General features: G+C 43.4%; 1 pseudogene; it reads right to left on the bottom strand.

Annotated features, from left to right (window-relative positions):
- Positions 1-713: 713 nt before the first annotated feature.
- On the bottom strand, positions 714-1,262 carry LOC147421607 (uncharacterized; annotated as a pseudogene).
- Between the last annotated feature and the right edge of the window lie 15,264 nt (positions 1,263-16,526).

The raw sequence follows: 16,526 nt of genomic DNA, 5'->3' as shown, positions 1-16,526 counted from the left end.
GGGGGGCCTGCACTATTCTCTGTGCTATGGTGTGCTAACTGCCAAGTGATGTACTCTGCTCAGTACGGGTCTCAGCTGCTGGTGAAGAATCACCAACCACCGCCCAAGCCCTGCCACGTTGGAATTGAATCCTCGCAAGTGCCAACTCCTGGTCGTCTAGTGTGCGATGTGCCTGCTATCCCATCTCCCAAATCTGTAAATTTGAATATACTCGTGAGGTAAATTGTGAGCAAGTACCCTCTTCCACCGCTAGCATCTCACCAACAAGTATTCGGTCAGCAAAGTCTATCTCTAAGGGGAAAGAAGCACCACCGAGTGGCCTCCCCAGTGCTCTGTCTCAAACGCTCTATGAGGACGTCCCACTGTCAGAAGCACTCCTGCCTAACCTCCTCTGCCTTTGTAATCACTAGCCCAACTGCACCCACTGACTCTGCTATCTGTATCGCCTCCTCCTCCAGCACCCCGTCCTCTAGTAGCACTGCCACGATTGCCTGCCTGTCTGTCTGCCTCGTCACTCGCCCCAAGGGGGAGGCAAGTGACAAGGTCTACTGTCTGCCCTCGTGGTGGAAAAGGTCATCGATGCCTCAATGGCGGTACAAGGCGATCGATATCTGTCGGTGGCACATCGGACAGTCTGAACGCATGCACATGCTGTAGACGATGCAATAGAGGTGGAAACGTGGCCACAACCCAAAGTGTAGAAGCCGCCATCATCAAATAGGTCCATAAAAATGCAACACTGCATGGTCTCCCAATGTGGCCTGTACGCCCATCGGAAGCTCGTGCCTACCCAAACCCACATCAGGCATGTAAGGGTAGAGTGGTATCGAGGGCTGAACTCTATGTGTGATGGGGGAGCGGCTCAGGTAAGCGTGCAGTCGTGTGAAGTTCTCCGCTTGGAAGTAAGCAATGAGACTCTCAATGGTGGAGTCCCCCAAACCCGCTCTAGTGTCTCTAAGTGCCTGCTTCAGCTCTCCAACCCTCTGTTGTGGCCAGCTCTCACGTAAGCTTTTACACGGCTGCGGAGCTCTAGAGACGGGTCAGTCTACAACAAACACAAAATTTAAAAATTAACTTTCTATTTTTTTGAAATTATAAAAATTATAGATGAGTGAATGTACCTGAGTAGATGTAAAGGCATTACTGGGTGCTAACTGGGTGGAAGGTCTGCTCAATGGAGATGGCTCCTCCGGTGGTGTAGAGAAAGAAGCCTGATTGTGAAAAAACAAAAATTCCACAATGATAAGAATAGTAAATGACATTCATAACCAAATATAAGGAAACATTGGAAAGGTTATGTATACCATGGAAGAAGTAGCAATAGCAATATGGTCCTATCTGTGTGGGCTATCAAGCGGTGTAGTACGTAACAGGACCTAGTATTTTTTTTTAAAAAGTATTACCCACCACTCTACCAATTAAATATTTGTAGGTAAAGACTACAAAAATGTACCTGAGAAGGGCCTCCTGGCTATGCAAACTGCTCGACAAGGTGGTTGAGTGTGTCGCCCATGGAACGGATCTCCCGTCCAAGGTGTGTGCTAAAGCCCTGGAGTATGCTCCAAGGAACCATTGGCTCTACTACATCGGCGAGCTAGAAGACCTGTGAACTCGATCGTCCAAGGTCTACCAAAACCGTGACCCCCTCCTAGATGTCTGTTGAAGTAGTCCACATCAAGCCCGAGGACAAAATCTGCGCAGAGCTAGAAGCAAAGTAGGTAGGCACCTCCAAGTGGTGAGGCAAGGCACCGTAGTATGTCACATAACATAGAAGGGCATGCTCTCTCATGCCAGGGTGTAGACAGTGCTCTATGGGAAAGGGTGATGATGCCACTACGTCTCCTGGCCGTGGACGAAACTATTAGGGTTTTAAACTTACTTCCACCCTATGCCTATGTGAACAACCCCTTATGGTGCTACTCTCACACTTTAGTGGGAAACATGCCTACACTTAGCATGCCACATGGAGCATACATTTTTCCTAAAGCTCCTCATGTACATTACAAGTAGCTACTTATGTACAAATTAACATATGTGTATTATCAATCTAACTATTTTGTGTTATTTTGTACATTGACTGCCTGCGTCAATTTTAAATTAGTGCATTAACAGATTTTCCTAATTATGAATGCAAGTAATTATTTTTCGCCTTAATTGCAAGTCTTACAAGTGGTATCATAGCGTAATTGTGAGACTTATTGTAACTATTATCAACATAATTATTAACGTTATCTTTTATTGTAAATTATTCTTATATTAGGTGTATAAATAGCTGATGTGTGGGAACCATATTTGATTTTTATTTTCGAAAGTTTTTTATATTTTAGGCTAATCCAAAATTCGGGCAAGTGGAGGAGGGAAAGTGACACCATGCATTATCGGCTCAACAACCTGACGCTGCCTCGCAAGCATTTCATTACACCAACGCTCAACTGGCCTGTGCTCCTTCAACCTCTTGCTCTAATAACCAAAAGCAGCCTCGCTCCTCTTCATTGCTCAAGACCACTGCCTACCTCAACTGCTGTCGGTTCACTGTTTTAGCTCATCATCACGCCCAACACAGACAATCATCTTCGGCAGCTCTCGAGCATCGGCTCTCCTGCCACCAAAGCAACGAGCCCTTCATGTTACTGCCTTCGTCAATTTGGCAGCAACTTCACTTGCTACATTTCCTACCAAACCCACTGTGCCGATTGTGGCTCCTGACATCAGAACCATGTTCGCTACAGCTTCGCCCGCAACACACAACTGTCAGCCCCGCCAACACGCCAAGGTGCTCCACATTTGGAAATTGCCAACTTTTGGGGTCTGCTATCATCGGCACCTATGACACCATCCACTACACCCTCTCGCCTATAACGCTGTCTTGTCAACACCAATACTTGCACCGCATAGACCTCAACCACGGTCACCTTTTCATTTTCAGGCTTACACAGCGAGCTTGACATCGCTGCCTGTTGCAATCGACGACCAACTATGAGATTGGCACGTGGAACCATACTCTTAATGAAAGTTTTTATTTTTTTGTTTATAAGACCCTATTCCCGCACTGAATCCCTCCTTGCCACACAAAGCATCATTCCCACAAAGATTAACATTGCCCTCCACAAGAGGCCTTTTTCTACGGATTAGACTTCCATGTGATGGAGTACATACGAGCACATGTTTATCTCCTAAGGAGGCTTCACAATAACACAAAGCACTACACATCCCTCAATATAACATATATACGTAACCATGTTTTGGCATCTATGCATGCTTTTGTAAACGGGTACAGACACTGCCTATACGATATGTATATGGTAAGACTTCCCGTCATGAAGAGCACACACACGAGCTCCAAATTTGGTATGTATGCGTATTTTTGCCGTTAGCCATGAAGGTTGCATCCTCAACAAACCAGACCAATGAAGAAGAACAACATCACCAAGATGATGACTACAACATGACAAACAAAGATCACATTACGCTAAGGATGAACCATTAATACCTACACATTAAAAGTACCCCATGCTACTTGCATGATGTATCCAAACGTGAGCGAAACATGATGTATCCAATTTGAGAACCATGTTTATGCATCCAAATGTGAACCCATGCACTTACCTAGGACGCCTTGTATGAACCATGACCTGTTGAATCCATTGAGATCCAGGCATGATGTATCTTAAGAAATCCTAAGATAAAATCAGGTTTAAGGGGGCGATTGTTAGGGTTTGAAACCTACTTCCATCCTATGCCTATGTGAGCAACCCCTTATGGTGCTACTCCCATACTTTAGTGGGAAACATGCCTACACCTAACATACCACATGGAGCAGACACTTGTCCTAAAGCTCCTCATGCACATTACACCTAGCTACCTATGTGGATGCATTAGCATCTGCCACCTCCACTTCTTGCATGTGTTACTCCATCTATACATGGAGAAGCATTGTACAAATTAACATACATATATTATCAGCCTAGCTATTTTGTGTTATTTTGTACATTGATTGCTTACGTCAATTTTAAATTAGTGCATTAATGTATTTTCCTAATTATGAATGCAAGTAATTATTTTCCACCTTAATTGCAAGTCTTACAAAAACTGTTGCAAAGTGAGTGAGCGTATCAAAGGAAGGGCCTCCACTTGACACCATGACAACCCTGATCTCCCAACACGGTGTGTGAGTTACCACTCCTGGAAGGCACGGGGGTCGTGCATCGTATCGAACACTACTGCGATAGACTCAAAGGACTCTGCCACTGACCTGGACTCTGGGCTGGCTGAAAGACTGCAAAGGCGCTCTACCCCATGAAACAACTCCATCGCCAAAGTGTGTATGCCTACTAGAGAGGGTGTAGGAACAGGAGGTGTCGGTCCCTGCTCTGGTGGCTATGGCTTCTTTGAAGGAGCCGAGTGCTGAGGGGGTACAGCTACTAGGGGGGGTCACCACCACCATGCTCTGACTGCTGCGACATGGTGACTGCATTGAAAAAGGAAACATAATCAGTATCAGGAAATGCAAAAGTGTGCAACAAAATTCTAACAGGTAAATAAGGTAACCCTTTCACTATTGCTGTGTAGAAATTGAATATCGGCCTTAAAACCCCATCGATAAATTTGGCCGTTCAACTGTATTTACGACACAATCATTGTGTGCTAATATGCACAAATCCAAGGGGTTTACATCTATCTAGGATGAGTTCTACGCATAGCACAACCAATTCTAGGAGCCAAAGACAAAGTAGTGTGCGTCAAAAGTCACAACTATGAGCACTCTTCAATCTCGGCTATGCAAGATTAGATTGCATTTTCTTTCAACCGATGATGCCGGCGCATAGGATGCATATACATTGGTGAAGTATAAATTGGAGTTTCAAAAGTACTTGCCCAAGAATGAAGACACCAATTACTTTTAGTGGGTGTTTAAGTACATGGAACACCTCATCTTGGCCATGTTCCCAATTTGTAGGCGTTCTCTTGTTATGATTGGGTGACCTAAAGCAGATAGGACACAACTTATTGCCCACACTAAGGTTATAGCCATATGATAATTGATTGTGTGGCTGTCCCTCGGCCACCCTGCAGTACCTGATGCTAGTTTTTTGAGGAGGAAAAAAGATGCTTCTATGTACACCACCATCAGTTGTTGCATCAAGATCGGAGCAATCAACTGTATGGCACTGGTTGGTGTTTTTTTTTTTTTTTTTGTTGTGGGGGGGGGAGAGAGAGAGAGAGAGGAGCCTATGTACTATATAATAAGAGTTTCCAATCTTAGAATTAATCCACTCAGGTTTTTTTTCCTTTCAATCACTTCCACTTTTACAAGGTTTTCTTTAGCAATGTATACTCAAATTTTTTAAGAAGTATATGAATCTTAATTGTATCTTTAATTGTATCTTGTGGAAAACCTTTCCAAGTAGAAAGAAACTTGAAGCTGCTTTTTGAAATATCATGCATGAGGCTAAAGGTGTAAGAGCATTCCGATGAGTGTATCGATCTTGCTCGTGTAAGGTTTTCTTATGGTTAGTAGGCTTCGGGTAGCAGGTTCTCGAAGTGCAAAATTTTGGGTTGAACTTAATTAACCTATGTCTACAACAACCCTGCGTCCTCTCCTGCACTCCATACATTCAAGCACACACAGTGCCTCCGAAGGTATAAGAGAGTGAAAGAGGTCGGTTAGAACAGCCCAGAAGCCTGTGGACCAATGAGAGAAAGTCGGTGGGTAGTTTCAAGTCCTCTTCACTAGAAACAATGAATAGTAAACTCCACCCGCCACCTATCCCAAATTCTTGCAACTTCTTCCCTTTTGCTCAGAAGGCATCACTTGAAGATTCCCAACTCTTAACAGTTTTTACAAAATCGTCCACACATACAAAGTTTCCTACTTTTTTTAATTAGAAAAACAGAAAGAAACCTACTTCCTTTCATAGTTTGAAGCTTTATAAGATTAAAAATCTATGTTTATTTCGAGCCTTTCCCCCCAACCCCAAATCTCTCTCTCTCTCTCTCTCTCTCTCTCTCTCTCTCTCTCTCTCTCTCTCTCTCTCTCTCTCTCTCTGTGTGTGCCATCTCTGTATGGCTAAGGCTTGGGAAAAGATATGTTTGCTTTATCCAAAGTGTGTTCAAAGTGAAAGATGGCTGGCTCAAACCCCTGCAAGAAGGTTCTCAAGCCGGTTCACATTATAGAATTTTTTGTTATAATATAAGATTTGTAGTGACCCAAAACCTCTCAAATTTATAGTTAGCCTGCTTGTATATGTGTGAAAAGGTTCCAAAGTCGACTCCACAAAACACCTGCTCTGCACAACCCTCACCCTCGCCCCCTCGCGACACAACAACAGGCACACACATTGTGACATTGTGTATGTGAGAGAGAGGGTGAGAAAGCCACATTCCAAATCTTCTACACATGCGCATGGGTATCAGAGAGAGGGGTGCACATTCTGAATCTGTGTGCATGTCCATGTGAGAGAGCCAGGCACATTTTGTGTGCATATGTGTGAGAGAGAGTGCTTAGTGGAAGCAAAGTTTAGCCAACCTCAAACTCTCTTTTTGCAGATGTGCGCGTCATCGCGTATCTGGTGTTGCTCTGTCAGGGGCCCCTCTACGGATTGGAGCAATGGCAACCTCGATCCTCAAAGACTTAAAGATGAACTGGAGCCTTCGAGCTCGAGTTTTGACCTAACCTTTTAAAATGGAGTTTTTTTTCTTTTTATTTTATGAACTCGCCGAGTTACGTGGCAAGCCACGTAAAACATAAAACGCTGATCTCAAAAATGTATCCACGTGAACTCGACGAGTTACGTGGCTACCACATTACTCGTCTAGCTACATGGCATGAACACTAGACAAGTCCTCAAGAATGCCACGTACCCATGGTGAATTATGTGGCAAGTAACTTGAGCTTTTCCACGTAACTCCGCGAGTTATGTGGCATTTCCAATACGTTATGCCATGTAACTCGCCAAGTTACGTGGTGTTACTGCTTGGCAATTCCACGTAACTCGGTGAGTTATGTGGCAAAGCTCACGAGTTGTTGGGTCCGCATGCCACGTAACTCACCGAGTTATGTGGCAATGCCACATGGACATATGCGTGGAAGGACCACGTCGATTGGCGAGTTACGTGGCATTGCCAAGTAGTAACTCGGGGAGTTCTAGTTGTGTACCACGCGTCTTAATCTCGTGCTTCGGGATCAAGGTAAACTCAACGAGTTAGTGGCATCATGGATGTCACGGTTGGGTGCAGACTGTGGGAAGTGGGTACAGTCTATCTTGCGTACACTCTTGTCATGCTTGAAGTCCAAGGTGCTTGAGGTGTTCAAGTCAACCATGATCCCTACAAGAAGGGGGTCGATCCCTAAAGCTAGGGACATGAGAGAGAACACACACACACACTCACACAAGGCAAGCATAAGACATAAGATGCAACAAGGACACATGTCGACAAGCACCTACACATGTTGCCCTCGTGCCTAAAGCCTATTGGTTGGCCTCTAACATTAGGAAAAATATGAACCCCAAAAGGGCCCTTTAGCTTAAGGGGTGATTAAGCATGGACCAACAGGAAGAGGGTGGTGACCAAAGCTATACCCTCTAAAAGATAGGGTAGCAGGGAGCATGGGGGCCTATTTGTTCCCCTCATTATAGCTTTGTCCTCTAGAAAGAGAGAGAAGGGGGAAAAGGGGGGGGGAGGGGGACTTAGGGGGGCTTTCCCTCCATTTCCATGGGCATCCATAAAGTAACCCTTAAATTTCATATTTTTTTTTAAATCTCTAAGTCTCACTTTTCACTCTCCAAAAGCTCTCCTAACAAAATAAAAAACTATTTTCTTTGACCAAAATATGCATTTCTTAATAGTACCCTCTATTCTACCTCTTCTCTCTCTCTCTCTCTCTCTCTCTCTCTCTCTCTCTCTCTCTCTCTCTCTCTAAGCTTTCCATAGTTGCAACACATATGAAAGCTTTCCATAGCTGCACCACTTGTTTCATCCACACCATCCCTTTGAAGTACTTCTTCTCCCTTGCTCCCCATTGAACCACTTCTCCCCCTCCCTCCAAGATGTCCATAGCTCCAACACAAATGGAAGATTTCCATAGCTACACCACCTGTCTTCCCCTTTCATCCACACTATCCATTTGAACTACTTATTCTCCCCTTGTTCCCCATTCAACCACTTCTCCTCCTCACTTCATTCATGAAGCAACAAGCCACTCTCTCTAACACCACAACTCTTCTTCTTTTGGTGTTGCCATATCAACCCCCTCTACTTCAAGGAAGTCAAAGGATGAGATACAAGCGGTTTGCTTGCATAACACTAGGGATTCTGATGGATAATGTGTGCCGCAAGTGTTTTCTAAAGGATCTTGGGTCTTCATGCAACATGCAACTATCGGGCCTCATCGAGTTCAAAACCGTGGTGGCAACCTTGACGACATTGGAAGGGGGACACTTATTGGTTTCAAGAACCATAGGGTCAATGGCATAGTGGCCATTGTTCAGCACGTGTACTCTTGGCGTTCCATGCACTTGAGAAATGGAAGCTCAAGAGATTTCCCATTAGATTGTAAGTGGTAAAACATTGTTGGTTGCGGATTCTAAACGCTTGTTATTTTTTTTACTTGATAGTTTTTGGTGTTGTCATAGACATATTCCCATCCAACTTTGTTAAGGAACAACCAATTAAGAGTCTCATAGGAACCTTCAACGCTCTTCATGCCAAAATTGGTGTTATGATGCTTCCCAACTTGCCACCTTCAATGCTGCTACAACGCAGAATCTTATTCTACTCACACACGTATGTAGTGCCGGCCTCAAAGGATGGATATGGCAAGATCATTGCTATTGAAAAACCTTCATTACTGAGCATGGAATGGCCACAACCCGATGTTTGGTCACTCTTCTATGTGAAAGAGAAGATTATTTCTGATATTTTGTCTTCATTAAAGTTTGGGAAGGTTTCCAGATGAGTAGGGCTCATTTGGTGCTACCATGTGCATGTTTTTGTACACTTGTAAAAGACATTGCCATTCAGTGTCACACCTACTATGTTTTGTAGCAAGAATGTTATGTATGAAGCACTAAGACTTCTACTTGGAGATAATTGGGGAATGTTTGAGAGAGTGCACCAAGGAGATAAATACAAGTGTAAGGTGGGGGCTTCAGGTATTGAGATACGATATCTAAAAGTGCACACCACTTTGTACCTATGCTTCCACTATGAGCATTGGATGTGTAAGAGTGGAAAGTGGATACCCCTACAATCCACTGTTGCTGATTTTGTGACATTTGACATTCCCATTACTTTGTCAAATGGTGTTTTTGAGATTGTGCAAGTCAGTGACCACACTGGACTCTCACCAACATACGAGAACACTTGACTATCTTGGGCTACAAAGATATTAAAGATGCTTAGTTTCATTTCAATCGGCAAAAGGTCACCTCACTTTTTGTGTTGTCTACATGTGCCAAATGTTAGTCTTATTAAAATATTTTTTGTTGTTTCAAATTGGTAGGTGGATGGAGGCAACGATGAAAGTGCAAGAGGAGTGGAGGGTTGGCAGCGCACTGTCTTTAAGTTGATCTGATAGATTAATGTAGCCGGCTCTAATGCCACATTGTAAAGCATTTTGTTTAGTGGAAATACAATTTATTTTTGTCATTATAGTATCACCGTCATTGAAGAATTTTTTTATATTTTGTTTGGGTGCTTATGTGTGCAACCATGTTTGTTTGTATGTATCTCAAAGATCTTTGGGATGGTATCTTTTCCTCCAGCGGGTCGGGAGGTGGGGTGTATATAAAGGGGAGGAGGCTTCTTATTTGTCTATCAATGCTTGAGAGAGAGAGAGAGAGAGAGAGAGAGAGAGAGAGAGAGAGAGAGAGAGAGAGAGCCATGGTAGCACATGATAGCACATTCTCCTCCCATGCAACGGCAATATCGAAAGAGCCACACACCCCTAACACGGTTTGTTCTTTTTCTAGAGGACACCAAATATCTTGGACGCAATGATGTTCATGGCTTCTTCACATACATAGTCGATTTACAAAAAACCATGGAGCTCCACAATGACACTTTTCCTATGCATGTGCATATACTCAAGTATGCTATGAACTTTGAAGACAAGACCATGCTATGGTTGGCATGTGATCTGCTTCGCTACATCCACAAGGGCGACACTTCATTTTCAAAGAGACTAGCCCGCTTTGAGGCGATTGCAAAAGAGGTGAACCACTTCTGGCAAGTGACAAAGGAAGTTGCAAAATCCTTCAAGAAGCACAAAATTGGGCAATCTTTCTTGTCCAACATTGCCACTCTCTTCTTCCTTATCAATGAGCAACCCTCCTTGGAGGAGATGGAGATCTCGCATCTAGGAATGGGTGGGGAGTTATCGGATCATAAAGATCCCAAGCCCGCCCCTATAGATGTCCAGAGTGAGCGAATACTGCAAGCCACCAAATATCCCCATGGCTTGGAAGGGGCAGTTGCAGTGAGAGAGCAGATTGCCAACACCTTCGAGGTGCGCGACCACAAGAGCCGTGACCCAGCTGCAATTCTTGGAGTGGAGATTAGCCGCCTCTACATCGTAATTTTAGAAGATGAAGAGTCTTTATTCTTGCACGATCTGGAAAAGGCTTTTGGTGTACGGATAGATGAGTGTCTTAGCCTCATATGCATCAAGATGGAGCTCCCCCTTGATCCTACACCAGAAGCTACATATGAAAATCTACTTCCATTAAGGAAGGCTGTTGCTGACACAATTGCACTAGTGACATCAAATATTCTTGATGCAGAGAAAATTCAAGTTACGGACGAGGAGTTTTTTTGCAACACAGGCCACGGTTGTTTCCAACCAAACTTCTATTTGCCCCAACTCACCTGGTTCGCAAAGCCCCCGCAAAGTTGATGAGAGCAAATCCTCTATCAGCCTTGAAGCCACACCAACCATGGATGATGAGGATAAGCAACAAGAGGTAATACTAAGCATCTTGTACGTTGATGATTCTACCTTTCTTCTTTGCATTTAGTGAATTCCATTTTTGCAGGATGTTTTGGACATGGACATGTGGGCTAGCCGGAAGGGGGGGAGTGCATGGTGTTTGGGCCTCAAGCAGCCCTTGCACACTACATTGGCAAACTACCAATGTAGGATGTGTGCATCATACACAAGGATTTCTCCCCCACTATGGCCATTTTGTTTTGTGGGTACTGAGGGCCGTAAGTAAACTCCTATGCTTAGCACCATCACTCAAACAGCTTATGTAATTATTTTGGTGAAAAAATCACTTTCAATTGGAACTTTTAGCATTGGTTTTTGTGGCAAGGTCATAAGACGCATAACACTTAGTCAAGCCTTGGGGGTTGACATTGCCCAAGCTATAGCTGCCTATGTGCTTACATCCATCCTACCCAATGCTGCAAAACGTCATAGAGAGATCACAAAGCCCCTCCTATCAAAATATAGTTAAGCCTGATGTAAAAGCGTTTTAAATGAAAATTATCTCTCTTGTCCATGATCTTTTGCAAAGTTCAATTTACTGTTTTGATCATGTTCAGTGACAATGCAGTTTGTGAAAACTTTATCATTAGTAATTTGTATTAACTATTTGAATGTTAGTTTTGTACATTGAAAAAAATTATCCTAAGATTGGCATGAAAATTACAATTAGGTACTAGAGGTACTCTGCATTTGCTAGAATATGGCTAGTTGGGCCAAATTGGATGTGTCCACAAGGCAGCTCGATAAAATGCCCTGCAAGCTTATTGCCTGGCCAATCCTCGTGACCTTGTGGACACATCCAATTTGGCCCAATTAGCCATATTCTAGCAAATGCAGGGCAATGTTTGTACCTAACGGACAATTTCAAGCCAGTCGGGAGATTTTTGTAGCCTAAGTTGCCATCATCTAACATATACAGGCCATCTGGAATGGAGAACCTTTTGTACAGTTGAAATGTAGACAAATATAGAAATTAAGTTTACAACGAACGACAGAAAGGGACGTGATTGTATTTGTCGCAAAGTGCAAATACACTAAGTTCTAAAGAAAACTTGAATCCAATACAAGGGTTCCAAAGAAAACTTGTTTCCAATACAACGGTTAGTTATAAAAAAAGGTTTGACGCCAGAAAGTATCACTCATGCCTTAGGAGACGTGCTTGTTGTTTGTCCTTGGCCATGATTGTTACATGCTTAGCATGGACAACACATAAGAATGTGTCCTCAAAGAGACTAGCCAAATAATCCTCTACAGCCTCCTGAATTGATTTGAGGGCAACTGCAGACATCCAAAGCTCTATGTTGTAGCTTTGTAGCACCTCCTTACATGTCCATGGAACTGGTACTTTCCTGATAAGTAGGTCCTCTATCTTCTGGCAATGCCAGATTTCAACAATCGCTCTATAGAATCGTCGTGCTCTTTGAGATTGGTGTTGTGGGGTCCTCTGAGCTCCTTGTGGTCGTGCTCTTTGCAGCTTCTTGTAGAATTTTGACTTGTGATGGTGTTGCGAGGTGGCTCGGGGGCATCTCCATCCGGATCATAATCTTCATCATCATTACTTCACTCATCATTGCTCGGTTGATCAGAAGCCATGGCATCCATTCCCCTAGGCAGTGACTTGCCAGCCACATTTTGGCGACCTGGGCCAGATGGCATCGCGCCCATCCCTCCTGGAAACTTCTTTTCGCCCACCCTATGATTCACTGGGATGTCTTTCCCTTCCCACGACGGACGCTCAGACATGCCCGTCTCTGTGCGTTCGGGGTTAGCTAGCTCTTCTGGTTGCTGATTTGCAAGCATCTTCTGCCTTTTGTGCACCTCATTGGTCTTTGGATTCTTTTTTGTAGTTTTTTTTGTCCTTGCCATCTAGAAAGTGCCTTTGGGGGGCTTCTTAGTGCTTATGGTATTCGATGAGGGAGGGAGTGTTTTGTGTTTTTGATGGGAAGGGGGGGGTTTCCTCTTTATATAGGGTGGCCATATAAGGGTGGGTTCACATGGTGGAAAAGAGCCGCTAAAAGCACGAGAAAATAATCTTTTGAATTACAAAACCACATGAAAGTAGAGAACTATTCAAACACATAGAGCAAAACGTCTACTTGAAAAATTGCGTAAACAATTAATAATGAAAACACTTGATCCAAAAAACAAGTGGGTTGTGACACACACAAAAATGTTGTAATGCTCAGATTACGGGGATAACATGTGCATCCAAGTGCAATGGATTTTCCATTATAAATGAGATTCCAAGTACATCTACTGCCTCCTAGCCTAGACTTTTCCCAGGGCCTAGTCCTTCATGCTATCCACATTGCTTTCCGTGTTGGACCTTCTGAGGATCTCCAGCGCTCTGAGGAATGAACATGGGATAGTCAACGTGCTTCTTTTGCCAAGCGTGATGACCTTGCACATTCAATCGACACTTCGCATCCAAAGGTGGTACGATAAAACCAATTGAACATTTCTTGAAGATAACATGAGCACATTAAACCACCTCCATGTCTTGTATTCTTGAAGTAGACACCCCTGGAATGATAGTGTGACTTCTCCATACCTTGCGTGCTCCAAATATCCAATGAACCATACATGTTCATAAAGTATGCACCATGGGCATAGAGGATGTGCTGCCCATAAAGCCACAACACATCGGTGTTCAAAATTAACACATAGAACAGACCAAGGTGGAATAGCAAGCAGTCACCATATAGTGTGTAATGTTTGTTTCACCCCATGCAGTGATGATCGCCTTTGTGAACTCCACCACCAAATTCTGGAATTCTTGTCATTGCTCATTGGTTGTTCTTACAAGCCATAGTATCTTCATCATCTTGTCGAATACCTCCCAAACATGTTTTCAGCTAAGCACAACACTTGCATTGCTATCATTTTCCATTGTATACTTGCAAAGATCCTTCCACAACTCCCATCCACCTTCAGATGTCGATGTTTAGGCAGCAGCACTACTTTCCTTGGACCGAACCCTCTTCAAAAAAGTGCCTTGCCTATAGTCCACTCATGGACACTGGTTGGGCCACTTCCTGAGTGCTTGCATTGTTCTTTTGCCTAACAATGGAGGTGTTGATCCTATGACAGCATAGGACATTGTAGCACCGAATGCTCCCACACACGTGTAATTTGTGAATTGTCCGCTTCCTCTAAGTTGTCCATTATTGCAATTTTGTGTGCGTTCCCCTTATAGACCTTAATGCAGAATGAAAAAGGATACAGAGCTCCATCCCCTTGTCTACACCCTATAATGCACTTGATTGTTTTCAATCATTGCCTAAGTGTGCTTGTCAACATCAAACTCCCCTATGTCATCTATGTGGATTTTTTTCCCAGCTAATTGTGCCTTAATGACATCTATTATCCATAGAATGCGTTCAAAAATCTAAGCAAGTACTCCATGGGTCTCCTTGGGAACCTCAATAGCACCAAGCCACCAAATTTCTTTCTCCAACTGCACACTGAAAGATGGTGCACAATCTTCTTTCATAGCTGTACGTTTTGCATGAAATAATTCTTTGTTCATGAGAGTAATACTCGTCCTTTCTAGTCTTTGTTTCTTCACAATCTGCCACTCGTCTAGCTTGAGCACAAACACCACTTTAAACCTAGCACTACAAAGTGCCCAAAATAACATATGGAAAACCATAACTTGAAAAAAAAAAGACTATGCATTATTGTAGCCTCACCATTAGGTGGTACACCAAAAAAATGTATCATTGCCATATGAAGCCTTCTCAAATCAACAAAAACATTATTTGACATTGAGTAAGGAAATCCCTTGTCCACCTTGTTTGCACCTACGCTTGCATTGCTACACTTCCTTACTCCTTTTGACCGCTTGGTAAAGATGGATGAAGGCATTATCTCCCCTATGTGAAAATAGCCTCCTCTTCAAAGTACACATCCTTGTTTGAGGCCTTCTTAGCAAGATTTACCTTAAGTGGTATAGGAAAACATTCTCAATAACTCCTCTTTCCCTTAAAGCATCCTTAAGGAGACCATATAAGGCAATGTAGCCCTTAGTACTAATTCCCACTTCATCACAAGCCTTCTATACGTCAACATCGCTCATAAGATTTGAAAAGCTTTGCATCGCCTCCTTTGTGACAACATTGTTTAAATGTTCTGCATTTGGTGCTCATAAAAGGGCTACAACATCCAATTTCTTGAGGCACAAACTCAACAAATGGATGTGATCCTCCTACGTGTGGCCACCACAGAACTCTTGGATAAAATTCCTACAAGAATGACAAAAACATTACCACAAAAGCAGCTTAAAGCACGCAAGAAAAATGCACCTTGTAGCTGTAACCCTTCTTTTTTGAGCACCACCTTCGGGGACTAAATTCTACATGGCATTGAATCTCCTCTTATGTTCCCTTGCACCTTAGGGCGTCTTTTTAAGATGCAGGATCTTCTCTTCAAGATTTGCAATCTTAGCATCCTTCTCTTCCATGTGTAGCTTAAGAGTTTTCACTTCCTCCTCTACATGAACGATCCTTTCGTGCAATCCACTAGTGGTATGGGAAAGAAGTTGACATTAATGTAAAGACCATTGCGTGCTATCAGCTCCAATAGTCGATAATTGCTTGCAGTATCCAAGAATACCTTGCTCCCCTCTACCTACATATTGTAATAATGAAGCAAGGTTATTGAATGTTGGGATACACATTGATGGCTAGATCATTAGGGTAGAGACAACCATGCACCCAAAGGTCCACATTGGTGTGACATGCAGTGTTGTTGTGCAGTTTGCAAGCAATGATGCTTTGAGGGTGTGAAGTCCTTTGGAAGCCAAACATGTAGAGAAACCGGTTTCAAACTTGACGATCTTGTTGTGGATGGGAGGTTTGTAATGTCATTTAGCTCCATGGCAAGGGGAGAAAATATTCCCTCAAGCAAGAGTGGAAAGATGCAGCAGAGCCACAGAGTGGAGAGGTGAGCTATGGAGTGAAGAGCTATAGGATGGAGAGCTGTAGTAGAGCTACGAAGTGGAGAGGAGAGCTATGAGTGGAGAGTTGTAGGAGAGCTACTGAGTGGAGAGGAGGGCTATGGAGTGGACCTACAAGGAGGAGAAGGAGGAAGAGTGTGTGCTAAAAAGTAGGAGAGAGAAGAGAGAGGGAGAGGAGTGACAGAGGGAAGGAGAAAGAGTGTGTTGAAAAGTAGGAGAGAGAAGTGAGAGAGAGAGGGGAGTGATTTTGGAGGAAAATAAAAAAAGGTGCAGTGAGATTTTGAGAGAGAAATTTGATTTTTGGGTATACATATAAGTTGGGGAGAAGTTTTGAGTAAAAATGAGGTTTTTCTGAATTATTTTGGAAAAAGTGATTTTTTTGGCCGGGGCTGCGGACGCCTTGATGATGTGGCAAAAGAAAGGGGGGGTAGTTATTGTCATAAGGACCACTGCTCTTTTGGGTAGAGAGAGAATGTACCTATCCTCCCTCCCTAGCCTCTATTTCAACCTACAAAAACCCTATGACTACCTTTAAAAAATCTTATGAGAACACCCTCATTCAATGGCCTTGTCTCCTAAATC

The sequence above is a fragment of the Adiantum capillus-veneris genome, chromosome 27 (assembly GCF_014529385.1).
Source record: "Adiantum capillus-veneris isolate H3 chromosome 27, ASM1452938v2, whole genome shotgun sequence".
Lineage (NCBI taxonomy): Eukaryota > Viridiplantae > Streptophyta > Polypodiopsida > Polypodiales > Pteridaceae > Adiantum > Adiantum capillus-veneris.
The sequence above is the reverse complement of the archived record's forward strand: the minus strand, read 5'-3'. Positions and strand labels throughout refer to the sequence as shown.